Genomic DNA, 17650 nt, shown 5'->3' on the forward strand with positions numbered 1-17650 from the left:
TGCCCTGGGGTTGAAGTGTTCCGAGGCGGAAGATGAGGTGTTCTTCCTCCAGGCATCAAGTGGTGAGGGAGCGGCGGTGGAGGAGGCCCAGGACCTGCATATCCTCGGCAAAGTGGGAGGGGGAGTTGAAATGTTGGGCCACAGGGCGGTGGAGTTGATTGTTGCGGGTGTCCCGGAGATGTTCCCTGAAGTGGTCTGCTAGGAGACGTCCAGAGTTCCGTATGGGTTCTTTATTCAATTCCGACATCAGGTAACTGTCTTTGTGGAATTTGCACATTCTCCCCGTGTCTGCGTGAGTTTCCTCCTGGTATTCCAGTTTCTTCTCACAATCCAAAGATGTGCAGGTCAGGTGGTTTGGCCATGATAAATTGCCCATAGTGTCCAGGGATGTGGAGGCCAGGGTGAATAAGCCATGGGAAATTCAGTATTACCGGTAGAGGTTATGGGGCATGTGTCTTGGTGGGATGCTCTTCAGACGGATGGTGTGAACTTGATGAGCTGAATGGACTGCTTCCACACTGTAGGGATTCGATGAAATCAATGTCAAGGGAATCAAGCTGCCTCCTTACAAATGCTGGAGTAGCCAGAGGGTGCATGGGTTTCCCTTTTGTTATTGTTGCCTTCCCAGATTATAGGGACTGCTCTCTCTCTCTCTCTCTTTAGAGAGAAGTGATTGGCGATGATTTAACCTGAGGGCCACCAGACCTCAGGTGAGGGAAGAGGTTGGGAAGGAGAGTCCTTCAAGTTAACCTTAAACCGGTGATGGGAATTGAACCCCCACTGTTAGCATCGTATTGCTCTGTAAACCGACAATCCAGCCAACCAAGCTAAACCAAATCCCCATTTTCCCTTTACCGTTTAGATTTTAAACTTTTTGTTCATGTCTTTAAAAAGAAACAGAATGAGCAGCACCAAATGCTCACATCTCTGCAAGCTGAGAAGCCTCCCATCTAGGATAGAAGATCTGCAGAAAGAAAAGTCTAAAATTATTTTTATTGCAGGTATGACAGTGAGCCAAGGGATTGTGAAAGAACAGCACATGCTGTGATAGCAATTGTGGAGATTGACTGCATCCAGCAGGGGTTGTTTTGATCGTTATATACAGACGTTGGCCGGAGGCCATACTTGCCTCTGCTAGGAGGACTGGTCACTGAGTTTGGAAGATTAAAACCACATGGTGGAAGCATAGACAATAAATTTTTAAAAACTGCACTTTACAGATTGAAAATCTGACAATTAACTCTAAGTGGCAGGGAGAATGGTTTTAAAGAGCAAAGCTAAAAAGGAACAAATACAAGTAGGTACCTAAATGTGGAAAGGGAGGAAACCAATTGGAGGATATTTGGAGCGAATTCAAGATGGGTTTTGCAAAGAGGCATATTCCAAAATCTAGGATTACTGTGAAAATTATGCACATTTGGAGCAGCTGACACTGAAACACAATGAAGAACACTCCCTGTCTGAGGCCTTTCTGCCATAGTATACAGAGAGGCAATAAATTGTAAAACACTTTTGGGCTGTGTGCCTGACAAGAAAGAAACATTGTGAGCACTGAAAGTATTGAAATTGTATTGAGGCGCCTCAGAGTGCACCATGATGCAAGGAGAAAAGTTTATTTTGATTGATTCTGACAGTTGCAAATTGAAATGTTTTTTATGGATCCATGACTTGAAATATACATTGTAAATATTACAATTGCATCAAGACACTCAAGTGTAAAACAGGCTGAGATGAGATGAATTTTGTTGAACTCCAGTAACTTTTCAAGAAAACATATTTTGCTATGAACTTCCACAAACTTAACGAATAAAAGACATTTTTTTGTAAAAATAAAGGGAATCCTGGAAGATTGGAATCAAATAACAAGACAGACATACCATGAAGACCAGGAACAAGGAGTAGACTAGTATTAGATGAGACGTGGTGCTCGGGGATCACTGAAAGTGGAGTAAGGATTTGGATCCATTTAAATGTAAAGGTAAAGGTTGTGAGTTGATTCAAAGAAACAGGGAGCTCAAGACTCCGAGCCAGACCCAATATTTTGCCGTAAAAGGTTTTCAATGGCTTCTAACATAACAAAAGAAAAACAGTCTGAATGAGTTGTAGCTTCAATGGAAGTAGGCAGAACATTTGAAGTGACTTCTTGAAGTAACAGAATATAATCTTGGTGACAATAAGGCAGAACAGTAGCAAAACTGAAGAATACTGTGAAGGGGAAAATATGCATTCTTATGAAGATGGTGGTGAAATGAACAGCTGAGATAATGAAGAGGTTGTTAACATTTGACGCAGAGGGGCAAAAGAGTTGTGAGATTCATGAAACATAGTTTCAACTGTATCAATATTAGTTTGAAGTTAACATTAGCTAAAAGAGAAAATGCTGGAAAATCTCAGCAGGTCTGGCAGCATCTGGAAGGAGAGAAAAGAGCTGATGTTTCGAGTCTAACTGACCCGTTTTCAAAGCTTTGACAAAGGGTCAGTTAGACTTGAAACGTCAGCTCTTTTCTCTCCTTACAGATGCTGCCAGACCTGCTGAGATTTTCCAGCATTTTCTCTTTTGGTTTCAGATTCCAGCATCCGCAGTAATTTGTTTTTATTAATATTAGCTACTTTATGAGGCTGAGAGTTGTGAGGAATCAGTAGTAATTTCTGAAACAGAACAGTGAATGTATGAATTCCACCTGTAGAATAGAGTCATTATCTTGGAGCTCACCTTCATATGTAATGACCCTGTCCCAAAACCAGATATCAAACTAATAGGCAGTGAAAATGCACAGCTCCACCTTGAGTGTCAAAACCGCTGCTGAGGAAAACTCAGTCCTTAGACTAAGAGTTAATACGGAAGATGAAGCAGAAAAATTCAGGAGTCACTAGCATACGAATGAGCTTGATCTCCTGTTTTTAGATGATGTCTCCAAGAAGCAGCATGTAACTATATTAATTTATTATATATAAATAAATAAATGAAAATAAATAAATGAATAATGCAAAAAGTTGAATGGTCATTGTTTAGTCAGAGACGATGTCCAAAAAGTACAGGTGCCAACCTGTACCAAATACATTTGTCAAAAGCAAAATCAGCCATCATAATGTACACTCTATAATCTTTCCTAACCATACTGTTGTTTAATTTTTAAATGCTGTTGCGGACAATTACAAGCTTCCACCAGTCAATTTGATCCATTCTTCATAGATGCTGTAGTTGCAGGAGAATATGGATTACCACACATCATGAGCTGTTTGCATGAAACAAATCTGCTCAGGTCTAGTACATACTTTATCACACTTAAAGGGTCTATTTACTTACTGGCGTGACCTTGAATTCATAACCTACTGTTGGTACTGTGAATGCATGTGATTAAACCAAAATCCACATATTGAGCACAGTGATTGTATGTCTGCAGATGCTCAATGCAGCAGTGAGTTATGGAGCAATGCTGTTAACAGTGGTCTCTAAAGTTTAATCAGCATGTTTGAGGTAGTGATTTCATTTGTGCTACTATCCTACATATCCACCGTCCTTGAGAACTATTACCTGTAATTTCCTCCTCCAATGCCACGCATCTGAGTGGGACTGTATTTGCCTGATTCCATTCTTATCTATCTACTTGTTGCTAGATTCACTTTCAAGGTCCTATCTTTCTGTTCACTTACTGTTACACTGTTGTCCCAGAGTATCATAAAAATAATACGGCTGCTGGAGACATGAACTAAAAATTCTAAGTGTGATATTTCTAAGTGAAAACTAAACAGTTAACATTTCAAGATTAATGAGAACTGAGTACAGGCTGCTTTTTTTTGTGCTGTTGACAAAAATGAAGTGAAACAGATGGTGAGGGCTCCAGAATAAACGACAAAGGGAGACCTAACAATAATAGAAAAGGCATCTGGATGGAAAATAAGTGTAATAATAGATATATATAGTAGAAACAGGTTTGGATGTCGAAAAATCTGTTACAGGTAGCGTCTGCTGAGGTGCCCTTGCTCCCTCCAATTTCTCACAGCATTTCCCTCTCTCTATTGCCACATCTTTTCCCTCTCCCTCTCCTTCTTTAACTTCCCATTTACCCTCTCTTTTTCTCTCTCTCTATCGCCGTTTTCCCTCTCCCTCTCTCTCTCTCCGCGTTTTCCATCTCCCTCTCATAACATGTGGTTCACAAAGGTACACACAATATTAGCTTCACAGGACAGACATCGTATGTTACCAGCGATTTATATATATTTATAATAAGCCATGTATGAACAATTACATATTTGAAGGGATTTAAGAATGTATCCTTTTCTCTGTATTCAGATACAAAAATGTTCTTTGTGCCTAGGGATGGTTTATACATTTGTGGACAAATTGAAATGATAGGTACAAAGGTGGATCCATTTGTATTAACAATCAATACGTTACATTTGCGCTGTTAAGGTGTTTTGTTTCAAATTATAAAATAGAAACCAAGACGTCACTTCCTAATTCCAATTAGAGTCAAACTTTTGAAAAATGAAAGGTTTAATTCATGTGTATAAAATTGCCTTTTTCAGCATGGCTTTAAATTCTTGTTTTGCCTTTTATTATGGTACATTGTGATTCTTAGTGCTGAGAAAGGATTTGTCCATAAAGTTAAAGAGTCTGCAATTACTGATTGAACTGATTATCTGCGACCTCACTTGCATCAGTTTCCAGAGGGTGTAGTCAATTTCCCATTAAATCAGTAATTTGGCAAAAGAAATAATGGCTAAGGGATTGGACGTTTGTGTTGTTAAATTCTGTAATGACTGTCCAAAAGGCTGGTGGAAGTAGATTCAATTAGAGCTTTCTGAAGACAATTGGGTTCATGCTTGAAAAATAAAGAATTGAAGGTTTGTTGAGAAAGAACAGGGAAGTAGGACTAATTACGCTAAATGGCTTCCTTTTTTGCTGTAACAGACCCAGCTAGAAATGCCTTACAAATGAACAGACATCTCTGTTGTGTAAGTTGGATATACCACCTGAATGAATATGCAAGGGGATGCATACTGTGTAAAGGTATAACATATTTGACTCAATACATTACATTAATTAATAAAGCTCACTCTCCCACCAATTTAATTGTTTCATCGTTCTTCAATTTAGATGAAAGAAATGAATGAGAATACTCTTTTACTTCATAAAGAGTTTTCAAACTTCTCTTACTCTTTACAAAATATCATTAACAACCATGTCAAAATAGTTATTAAAATAAATCCACTTATGATTCCAGTTTCATCTGTTCTTATGTTTTGTAATCTTTGGATCTGGAAAAGAAATATGAATCAACATTCATTTTATGTAATTTCTAGCAGCTTTTGCTGTATTTAATTTAGTCCTTCAGTTGGCATCTTAAGGCTTGCATTGCTTTTATGTTTCTTGTCAGTGATTGGGTAGATGGATTAATATGTACTTGGCCACTCTAATATCTATGAGTGGGTGGCTGAAATTAATGGTTGAAGCAATTCAATATTAATGACCTTAGGCAGTGAGGTTCGGAGAAAACCTTTTCCCATGGGTTGAGTAAATATATCACAAAGAAGGATGGCTCTGGTTGTTAGGAGCTAATCAACACAGCGCTAGGACAGCACTGCAGGAATTCCTTAGGCTAGCATCCTCGAACAATGAACAGATCCCACTTAGCAATGGCACAGCCACCAAGAAAAAGTCAAAATTGGGCTGGTTTTAAGCTAACCCACAAATGCACACACAAACATAGACGCACACAGACACACATGCATGCACTCTTTATTGGTTACATGGAACAGTCCATCTTCCACAGTTACACTGGCACCATTCCCTACCTTTTCCTCTACTAAACCGATGACTGTATCAGCACCACCTTGTGCTCCCACAAAGAGGTTGAGCAGTTCATCACCTTCACCAACATATTCCACCCCAACCTTAAGTTCACCTGGACCATCTCGGACACCTCTCTCCCCTTCCTGAACCTCTTCATCTCCATCAACGGTGACCAATTCAACACTGACATCTTTTACAAACCCACCAACTCCCACAGTTACCTGGACTACACCTCCTCCCACCCTGCCTCTTGTATAAATGCTATTCCTTATTCCCAATTCCTCCATCTCTGCCACATCTGCTCCCAGGAGGACCAATTCCACCACAGAACACACCAGATGGCCTCCTTCTTTAAAGACCACAATTTCCCTCCCACATGGTTGATGATGCCGTCCAGCCCATCTTATCCACTTCCCTCACCTCCGTCCTCGAACCCCAGCCCTCCAACTGAAACAAGGACAGAACCCCCTTGTCCTCACCTTCCATTCCACTAACCTCCATACACATTAGCTCATCCTCCACCATTTCCACCATCTACAAACAGACTCCACCATCAGAGATAAATTTACCTCCCGATCCCTATCCACATTCATAAAGACCATACCCTCCGCGATTCCCTTGTCAGGTCCATGCCCCCCACCAGCTGACCCTCCCTTCCCAGCACCCTCCTTTGCCACCGCAGGAGTTGCAAATCCTGCACCCACACCTCCCCCCTCACCTCCATCCAGGGTCCCAAAGGAGCCTTCCACATCCAACAAATTTTTCACACATTTCCACACATGTCATTTACTGTATCTGTTGCTCCCAATGTGGCCTCCTCTACACTGGGGAAAGGAAACCTTCTTGCAGAGCACTTCAGAGAACATTTCTGGGACATCCGCACCATTCAATCCCACCGCCCAGTGGCCAAATACTTCAACTCCCCCTCCTACTCTGCCAAGGACATGCAGGTCCTGGGCATCCTCCATTGCCACTCCCCAGCCACCAACGCTTGGAGGAAGTATGTCTCATTTTCCACCTCAGGACCCTCCAACCCCAAGGCATCACCAGTTTCCTCATTTCATCTCCCCCCACCTTATCCCAGCTCTACCATTCAAAATCAGCACTGCCCTCATGACCTGTCCTACCTGTCCATATTCCTTCCCACCTATCCGCTGCACCCTCCTCTCTGACCTACGACAATTACACCCATCTCCATCAACCTATTGCACTCTCAGCTACCTTTCCCCCAGACACACCCTCCACCCCACCCCCCATTTATCTCACCATCCTCTTGGCTGAAAGCCTCATTCTTGATGAAGGGCTTTTGCCTGAAACGTCAATTCTCCTGCTCCTCAGATGCTGCCTGACCTGCTGTGCTTTTTCAGCATCACACTCTTGACACACACACACTCACTTAGACATTCAAATACAGGCAAGGGCATACACATACAGACACACATGCACACAAGATACACACGTACACATAACACACATCCGCACACAACCACATGTGCACACGTTGACAAACACACACACAGACAGACACACATGCACATGCACAAGCTCTGCAAGCTAACTTATTATTTACTCTTGCATTGTACTAATCACTTTCAATTATGTAACAGTGCTTTTATTTCTTTTCTATGATTGAGTGTAACTGAATGTCTTAAAGTTTCACGAGATGGGACATTGTCTCATGGCTGGGCTGTGAAGAAACTGATATCCTGATAGAAGAACTGCATCATGGGTACAAGAGCAGGAAGACAGGATGAGAACGTATTGGGCAGGTTTACAACTTTTGCCCAAGTTTGCAAAGTAGTTTTAAAAACCTCTGTTCGGGTTGTGCTAAAGAACTGTACCCTACTTTTTCTATGGCCATAAAGATGAGGGAGTTGGAAGTGACATTCCAGATGGCCACCTCATGTGTTCTCAAGCACGGCCTTGAAGAAGGAGTGCTGGAAAGTACATCTGGGATAGCTTTGAATCAGTGATGTAATTGAAAACTGAGCAAATGAACCCAAAGTAGGTATTACCTATTATAGTACAGTCATAATAAGAAAAAGAGTATAAAAACGCTTGACAGTTCCTGCAGTTGGGTCGAACATTTGGTCACAGGCTCCAAAGTTGTGCAAGAGACCTGTTGATAGACTGACCACCTGAGACAGATCTTGCTTTGCAGGATTTCTCAGCAACCAGTGGCATTGGGAGTATGTAATTATTGCTTTGTAATGCAATAAAGTTGTACCACTTTAAATGGAACTGTTTCCGAGTTGTTGTGTGCCTTTGATATAGGGACAAAATTTTCAGACCCAGGAAATGTCTGACTTGCATTATTGATGATTGCACAGTGTTCAGTTTCCTTTTCAATTTCTCAAATAATGATGCAGTCTGTACTTACATGTAGAAAGGTTATAAAAGTACCTAGGGAAAAGCAGACCGCTTGATCAGCACACCAACCATCACCTTATATTCCACCATTACTCAAGTTAAAATTCTGGACTCCTTAAATAATAGCAGACTAACCACAAAACTCCAGCTGCTCCAGAAGATGGTTCACCTGTACTTTGTCAAGGACAAACAGAGATAAATGCTAAAGCTAATCAGTATTAAAATTGGATTACTGAAATAATCCCTCCCTATATTATTGTTGGTGAATTGACCAAGGAATCAGATTGCAGATCTCTTTAAAGTGTCATCGATGAATAAAACAAAAGTACCAAAATAATTTGAATATAGCAATCAAATTTGCATGAAATAGAAATTGTTGAAAACTCACAACAAGGCAATTAATATCTGAGTGGGAAAGATGGATTAATGTTTTAGTTTATTGGAGTTCAACAAAAGCAGAATCTCCCACAATGTAAATGTGAGGTTACACAGTTGCCAAGTTTCTTTTAACAGATATTGTTTAAATTCTAAACTTAACAATTGCTAGAAAAGTTTACCTGAGAAACTCGAAAGGGTTCAGTAAACAATTTACAAGGATGTTGCCAGGGTTGGACGATTTGAGCTATCGGAAAAGGCTGAACAGGCTGGGGCAGTTTTCCCTGGAGCATCGGAGGCTGCGGAGTGACCTTATAAAGGTTTTCAAAATTATGAGGGGTATGGATAGGATAAATAGACAAAGCTTTTTCTCAGGGGTCGGGGAGTCCAGAAGTAGAGGGCATAGGTTTAGGGTGAGAGGGGAAAGATATAAAAGAGACCTAAGGGGCAACTTTTTCACACAGAGGATGGTATGTGTATGGAATGAGCTGCCAGAGGAACTGGTGGAGGCTGGTACACTTGCAACATTTAAAGTACATTTGGATGGGTATGTGAATGGGAAGGGTTTGGAGGGGTATGGGCTGGGTGCTGGCAGGTGGGACTAGATTGGGTTGGGATATCTGGTCGGCATGGACGGTTTGGACTGAAGGGTCTGTTTCCATGCTGTACATCTCTATGACTCTATGACTTCTATGTTTACCATTGCTTTCTTTTGATGAATCATGTTTAACAAGTAAATATATAAAGTATTGGTAAAGATTGCATTATGTGAATTTCTGTGTCTATATAGATACATATACATTAGCATGTTAATTTGTGTTTAATCACCAGTATGTTTAGGTGTAAAACCTATTGTGTACATGAGAAAGAGAAAAACAGGCTGAATTTTACCTGTCCCCACTCACTGTGTTTTCAATGGAGGTGGGCAAGTGAAATGAGTCAGGTGTTCAGACCACCATTTTCCCATAATTCAGAGAATGGGCTGGCTCCAAAATCAGCAGCCCATGACCATACATAAATAATCCTCCCTGCTCAGTTTGCCTGACTTACCTTGGGTCCAGGATCATTGGCTGCCCTTCCTGTCTTCCTGTAATACTGGCAATGCCTACAACCAAGGTCTTATCAGTGCCAGGACTGTAGGAGCTGCTGCTGATTCAAATAGGGGCAGAAGTCCCGCACTGCCATTGCTAACATAGGATTTTTTTTGTCATTTGTTTTCTGAATGACTTGGGGTGGTGAACAATCAGCCAGTACACCCCCATAAAATCCAATCCAGATATTCAGAAATAGTAACAGAAAAATTTGGTGATGTGCCCGACTATTTTTACTTTAGTTGTAGAAAGCTAGGAACAGGTTTACGTTGTCTATGTATTCTATTTAGTCCTTTAAGTCTTTTCTGACGTTCAATCAGATCAAAGTTAAGCTGTACATCACTACATTTACCAGCCTTTGTTCCTTGACCCTTGATACCATTGGAGAAAGTGAGGACTGCAGATGCTGGAGATCAGAGCTGAAAATGTATTGCTGAAAAGCGCAGCAGGTCAGGCAGCATCCAAGGAGCAGGAGAATCGACATTTCGGGCATGAGCCCTTCTTCAGGAATGGCCTTCTCAAATAAAAATCGAATGATCACTGAATTGAAAATTTCAATTCATCCACATCCAAATCTTTTGGGCTGAATTCTGTGCATTCAGCATCTTCTGTGTGGTAAAGTGTTTCCTGATTCCAATCTTAAATGATAAAGGTGTATCGGTAAAATGCATATTCAACAAGAATTTCAACTTGTAATTCTGTCATTAACATCATCTCAGCCTGTGGACAAATTGTAAGAAAAAGTTTTAAGCTTCACTAATCGTGCTAACAGTTCAATCTTCTGTCTTCTGATTATGTTTTGGAGATCTGAGCATTTATTGTCTCAGAATAATCTTTGTCAAGACTAGTAGTTGCTTTTCTATGAAAGAAAGGAACAAAAATCCTAATTATTTACTGAATAAAACCATAACATTTTAAGTTTAATCAAAAGCCTTTTAAAAATAGAATCATTTTCAAGAGTCAAACAAAGCAAATACTAAATACCATCCTGGGCAACCATCAATGCTCTAAAACCCAAAATGAACATAAGTAAAACATGAATGATCAAGCAAAGTGTAGTAAATTACAAACTATAAATTGCACATTAAATGATAGATGAAACGCAAACAGATCTTTTAAATTAATTCCACAGTCAATCCAGCACATATCTCATCAATCTTAGTCAAGAAGTTCTAAATCTATTATCATCATAGAGAATTTCAGTTACTTTTCCAGGGTTTAGCCAGATTCCTAGTCAACAGGAAAGCACCACCAATCCGAGTTATGGTCTGTGACCAGTGGAGTGCCACAAGGATTGGTGCTGGGCCCTCTGCTTTTTGTCATTTACGTAATTGATTTGGATGCGAGCATAAGAGGTACAGTTAGTAAGTTTGCAGATGACACCAAAATTGGAGGTGTAATGGACAACCTCAGATTACAACAGGATCTGGACCAGATGGTCCAGTGGGCTGAGAAGTGGCAGATACAGTTTAATTCAGATAAATACGAGGTGCTGCATTTTGGGAAAGCAAATCTTAGCAGGTCTTATACACTGAATGGTAAGGTCAAAGGGAGTGTTGCTGAACAAAGAGACCTTGGAGTACAGGTTCATAGCTCCTTGAAAGTGGAATCACAAATAGATAGGATAGTGAAGAAGGCGTTTGGTATGCTTTCCTTTATTGGTCAGAGTACTGAGTACAGAAATTGGCAGGTATGTTGCAGCTGTACTGGACATTGAATAGGCCACAGTTGGAATATTGCATGCAATTTTGGTGTCCTTCCTATCGGAAAGATGTTGTGAAATTTGAAAGGGTTCAGAAAAGATTTACAAGGATGTTGCCAGGGTTGGAGGATTTGAACTACAGGGAGAGGCTGAACAGGCTGGGGCTGTTTTCCCTGGAGCATCGGAGGCTGAGGGGTGACCTTATAGAGGTTTACAAAATTATAAGGGGCATGGATAGGATAAATAGACAAAGTCTTTTTCCTGGAGTCAGGGAGTCCAGAACTAGAGGGCATAGGTTTAGGGTGAGATGGGAAAGATATAAAATAGACCTAAGGGGCAACTTTTTCACGCAGAGGGTGGTACATGTATGGAATGAGCTGCCAGAGGATGTGGTGGAGGCTGGTACAATTGCAACATTTAAGAGGCATTTGGATGGGTTTGGAGGGATATGGGCTGGGTGCTGGCAGGTGGGACTAGATTGGGTTGGGATATCTGGTCGGCATGGATGGGTTGGACTGAAGGGTCTATTTCCATGCTGTACATTCTCTATGACTCTAAAAATGAAGAACTGCAAAGATAATTAGCCATGATTATAATGAATGGTGATGCTGGCTCGAAGGGCCGAATGGCCTACTCCTGCACCTATTGTCTATTGTCTATAAATGGAATCTTAAATCTGCTTCTGATGGTCTGCATGGTGTGAATGCACCAATATTATCTTCAATCAACAAATCAGTTGTATACTTGTCTAATCTCAGTTTCTAGATCCATTAAATGTCTTCTCCATCCTGTCAGCACTGTACCACTGGGCCTAATATTTCTGCTCCTTTAATGCCACGTTATGGCTGGTCAACACCAGACAAACTTTGATCTTCACAGACCCTCAAGTCAAAACATCCTCAGTGAGAAACCATATTGTCAGCCTGTGCTTTTCTCTTGAATAGTTAAAAATTACATAACACCAGGTCATTGTCCAACAGTTTATTTGGAAGCACTCGCTTTCGGCACGTCGCTCCTTCATCAGGTGGTTGCGGAAATTAAGTTCATGTTCACAGAATTTATAGCCAAAGGAGTCTAGTATCACGCAGATGTGATATAGATGTGGGTGGCACGGTGGCACAGTGGTTAGCACTGCTACCTCACAGCGCCTGAGACCCAGGTTCAATTCCTGACTCAGGCGACTGACTGTGTGGAGTTTGCACATTCTCCCCGTGTCTGCGTGGGTTTCCTCCGGGTGCTCCGGTTTCCTCCCACAATCCAAAGATGTGCAGGTCAGGTGAATTGGCCGTGCTAAATTGCCCGTAGTGTTAGGTTAGGGGTATGGGTAGGTTGCGCTTCGGGGGGTCGGTGTGGACTTGTTGGGCCGAAGGGCCTGTTTCCACACTGTAAGTAATCTGAAATTAAAACTTGCATCTTTTATAATGGGATATGCTGGTTTCTGTCCTTTGATATGTAAATCCCAGAACTTCTTTTAAATTATATGCTCAAGATAGCTCAGCTTTTTAAACAATAGGTGTGAAGCATGTCTGTGTTCCAATGCTATGTCAGACTGACAAACCTCTGTATACTTTTACATGAATTCATGTAATTCTGCAAAAAAAATGTGTGCGCATGTGTGAGCAACAGATTGAGTGTGCATGTGAGTGCACATGATAGAGTGTGTGTGTACGTATGTGTGTGTGCAAGCTTCGCTAAGTGTGTGTGTGTGTGTGTGTGTGTGTGTGTGTGATGGGGTTTGTGTGAGAGGGTGTGTGTGCGCACATATGAGAGAGAGCTTATGTGTAAGGGAGGCTTTGCGTGGGTGTGAGTATGTCGGAGTGTGTGTGTGTGTGTGTGTGTGTGTGTGTGTGTGTGTGTGTGTGTATCTTGCAGTGGGGTCACCTGAAGTGTGACATGAACCCAATATCCCAGTTGAGGACATGGCTACCAAACTTTACTATCAGCTTCTGCTCAGCCACTCTGCATTGTTGCTTGTCCTGAAGTCAACCTTGGAGGGTAGTCACTCGAAGGTCTGAGACCGAATGTCCCGGACCACTGACGTTTTCCCCGACTGGGAGGGAACACCCCTGCCTGGTGATTATTGTGCAGTGTCCATTCATCTATTGTCGTAGCATCTGCTCGGCCTTGTCAGTGTACCATGCCTCAGGGCATCCTTCCCTGCAGCGTATAAGATAGACCATGTTGGCCGAGTCACATGAGTACTTGCCGCATGCATGGTGGGAGCTGTCTCAACATATAATGGCGTTACCAATGTTGATATGCTGACACATCTTGCAGCGGCTGCTGTGGCAGGGTTGTACGGTGTTGTTGTCTTGAAGGCTAGGCAGTTTGCTGCGAATCATGATCTGTTTAAGGTTTGGTGGTTGTTTAAAGGCAAGCAGTGGAGGCATGGGAAGGTCATGGTGAGGTGCTGATCCTCATCAATAATGTGTTGCAGGCTGCGAAGAACATGGCGTAGTCGTTCAGCTCCTAGGAAATACGAGACAATGAAGGCTACCCTGTCTATTGCAGCCGGTGTCTGTCTCTTGAGGAGGTCATTACGGTTTCTCACTGTGGCACGTCAGAACTGGCAGTCAATGAGTTGAACATCATACCCTGTTCTTATGAGGGTATCCTTGAGCACTTTCAAGTGTCCGTCACACGCCTGCTCATCCGAATAGATCCTGTGTATGAGGAGGGTTTGTCCGTAGTGGATGGCTGTTTTAATATGTTTTGGGTGGAAGATAGGGAAATGTAGCATCATGAGGTTATCTGTGCGTTTGCTATAGAGTGAGGTGCTGAGGTGCCCATCCTTGATGGAGATGCATGTGTGCAAGGATGAGACAGATACTAAAGAGTAACCCATGGTAAGTCTGACGGTGGGATGAAACTTGTTGATATCACTATATACCCTGTAGTTGTTTCAGTGACTCCTCATCATGGGTCAGAAGAAGAATATGTCATATGTGTATAGTGTTGGTTGGAGGTCCTGTACAGAAAAGAAGTCTTATTTGAGCTTATGCATGAAAATGTTAGCATATTGAGGTGCATATTTGTTCCCCATGGTTGTTCTGTGTGTCTGGATGAATATTTGAACTTAAACGTGAACAAGTCAGATCTTTTTCTTCACTGTTTGAGTCATACTTTAACTTAGTTCCAATCTTAGCAGTATCTTCCAGTCTTGCAATGAATGTCATACAAAAAAAACTAGTTAATTTCATGAAAAAAGTTCATTGAAACATTTCAATGTCATCATGTTTCTGTTATAAAAGTTTAAATGCAAGTTTTGTCGATAGTGCTGTTAGTGCTGAAATATGATATCTTAAGGACCTCTGTGAGTGAGCCTGAATTAGCATAGCTGTCAATTTAAGATTCAAAGAACAGAGACAGCTTTCAGACTGCCTAATTTGCCTGCACTAATTTCACTTTAGACTTCTATAAAGATACTTCCTACATCCAGCTATTGCTGTTCATGAATAAAAGGAACTGTAAAGTTATAATTCTATGTTTTGCTATAAAATGATGTCAGTTGAAAGCATCACAGAGGGTTCAACCAATGCCTGCACAATTAGTCTGTAATTAAATAAAGCTGCTGTAGGTCAAATTAAAGAACTTCCGAGAAAATTTGGTCAAAGGAAATATTTTCTTGTAGTCTCTTCAGCTGTGCAATTAATTCCTCCTGAAATTTTGTTGCCAGTTGTCACAAATTGTACTTAGGGGTTCAAAATGTTCAGTATTATCAAAAGAAAAATAGGATGGGGAGTGAGGTCAACAATAGATTCTTTTCTAAGTGGAAATGGGTACTGCAGATGCTAGAGATTAGAGTCAAGATTAGAGTGGTGCTGGAAAAGCACAGCAGGTCAGACAGCATCTGAGGAGCAGGAAAATCGACGTTTTGGGCAAAAGCCCTTCGTCAGGAATGAGGCTCGGAGCTGGGTGGGGAGTGGGGGGGTGGGGGGTGGGGGTTGGTTGGAGAGATAAATGGGAGGAGAGTGGAGCTGATGTGAAGGTAGCTGACAGTGAAACAGGTGGATGGAGGTGGGATCCTTTTCTATCTGTTTTACATTTGTTTGTGCATGTACCACTCAAGAAACATGGGCACATATCTAGGTTGACAATGAAGTGCAGCACTCGGGAGTACTACGGTACACTGTAAAATCCATCCTTCAGGGGCAAAACTATGCCCTCTACACTCGAGTGAAGTTCATTAATATTTATCAGAAAAAATAATACTGACCCCCTCGGAACCCTACTGTGTAACTTCCTGCAGACACAAATGAGGACCATTCCTAATGGGGTGCATATGGAGTCATTCAGAGCACTGAATGTACTTAGAAGATGAAGCCTATGAACCACACCATCTGTCTTTCCCTGTCTATCATTGTTTCCCTTCTATGCTTTGCAGAGTAAAGGATGATTGAAAACAACCCCTTGACCGGTACGACTGGGTGTGAAAATGGCAATAGTTATTTTCGTAACCCTCCACAGTCTCATCCTTCCCTATCTCTAAAGTCTGCTCCAACCCTACAACCCTCTACATTCCTCCAATTCTAATACATTCCTAATTTTCATAACTCCACCACTAATGGTTGTGAGTTCAGTTGTCTTGGCCCTAAATTCTGCAATTTGTTTCTTAAATCTCTTTGCATTTCTTGCTCTCTCTTCGTCAGTTTATACGGCATTGGGTCAAATTTCCTTTGATAAAGTTGAAATGAAGCACATTGAAATATTATTATGTTAAAGGTGCTGCACAGATACAAACTGCATTGCTATAATCCTCTAAGATTAAATGTGCGGGAAAAAAGGCCAGTCAAGCTTTTGCTTCATGACAAAATAATGTGAAAGTTCTTCTGAGGGGCTTTGGAGGTGGGTAGAGCTAAAGCTCCACATATAGGGTCATAACAGGCTCAAAACCCACGAATTAGACCACTTTCTAGAATATTTTTAAAAATCTATCTGGACAGAAACTCACATCGCTGGAAGATGCCTGAAATTGCTGGCTCGTTCAAGAGGAAAGGAGCTTTTCTGTTTCTACATGTTTCATTGCCAAATCGTGGACTTCCTGTCTGAAGCAAGTAATGCTGGGTGTGCTGACAATGAATTGGGTAGTATCCATCCATAGCTGTGTGCTAAACTCACTCAAACAATCTAATTTTTATATATGCATTTCTAAGAAGTCTAGGCCATATGATGTGAAATTTGCTCCCTCCTTCTTTGTTTCTCTCTTACCCCCTATTCCATTTACAAGGCTACTCCTTAAAACCTTCGAGTAAAAAATGAGGTCTGCAGATGCTGGAGATCACAGCTGCAAATGTGTTGCTGGTCAAAGCACAGCAGGCCAGGCAGCATCTCAGGAATAGAGAATTCGACGTTTCGAGCATAAGCCCTTCATCAGGAATAAGAGGAAGAATTATTCCTGATGAAGGGCTTATGCTCGAAACGTCGAATTCTCTATTCCTGAGATGCTGCCTGTACTCCTTAAAACCTTCATCTTTGACCAAGCTTTTGGTTTTCTTCTTTAGTATGTCATGTGGCTTAGTATCAAATATTGTTTAGTAACACTCCTAAGATACTTTGAAATGTTCTACTGCATCAATATAAGTACCAATTATTGTAAGCAGTGTGGTAGAACCAATCTATGTTGTAAATGTGATATCACTGACAGCTCTAACATATAACTAGTTTAAAACTTGTAGCATTTTCAATCAATTACACAGTATGAAGTGGGATAAACCTTACATGTAGCCTTAGATATTGCCTTATATTCAAATATAAAACATAAAAATTCTAGATGGGATGAATTTTGTACAGTAAGTAAATCACAAGTACAGTAAGCCTTGCATTGTCATCAGATCCACTTGTTTTTAAACATGAAGTGGATATTAAAATAGATAAGAATTGAATTTCTTTTTCTGGGAAACAGCACTCTACACTATGGCTTTAGTTGCATTCTATTCACACTTATTGCAGGAGCAAGCCAAATATTGACTTGACAACTGTATTTGCAATATCAGGACCAAGCATAGAATCCAACCAGCTCATCACAAATTCAGTTAGTGAATATTGGAATCAAATTGCATTCGGAGTACAATGAGCAGGAGCTGACATGGACTGAGTTGATCACCAACTGCACGTGTACTTTTGGCTAGTGCCATGCTCAAAAGATAATTGAGATTTTAGAGAAGATTTGTAGCTCAGGTTGTGGATCAGGCTATCAGTTTGCTCGCTGAGCTGGTAGCTTTGTTCTCAGACATTTCATCACCACTCTAGGTAACATAATCAGAGACACTCCAGTGAAACATTTGTGTCTTGCCTCGCTTGCTATTTATAGGTCTT

This window comes from Hemiscyllium ocellatum, chromosome 17 (genome assembly GCF_020745735.1).
Source record: "Hemiscyllium ocellatum isolate sHemOce1 chromosome 17, sHemOce1.pat.X.cur, whole genome shotgun sequence".
Classification (NCBI taxonomy): domain Eukaryota; kingdom Metazoa; phylum Chordata; class Chondrichthyes; order Orectolobiformes; family Hemiscylliidae; genus Hemiscyllium; species Hemiscyllium ocellatum.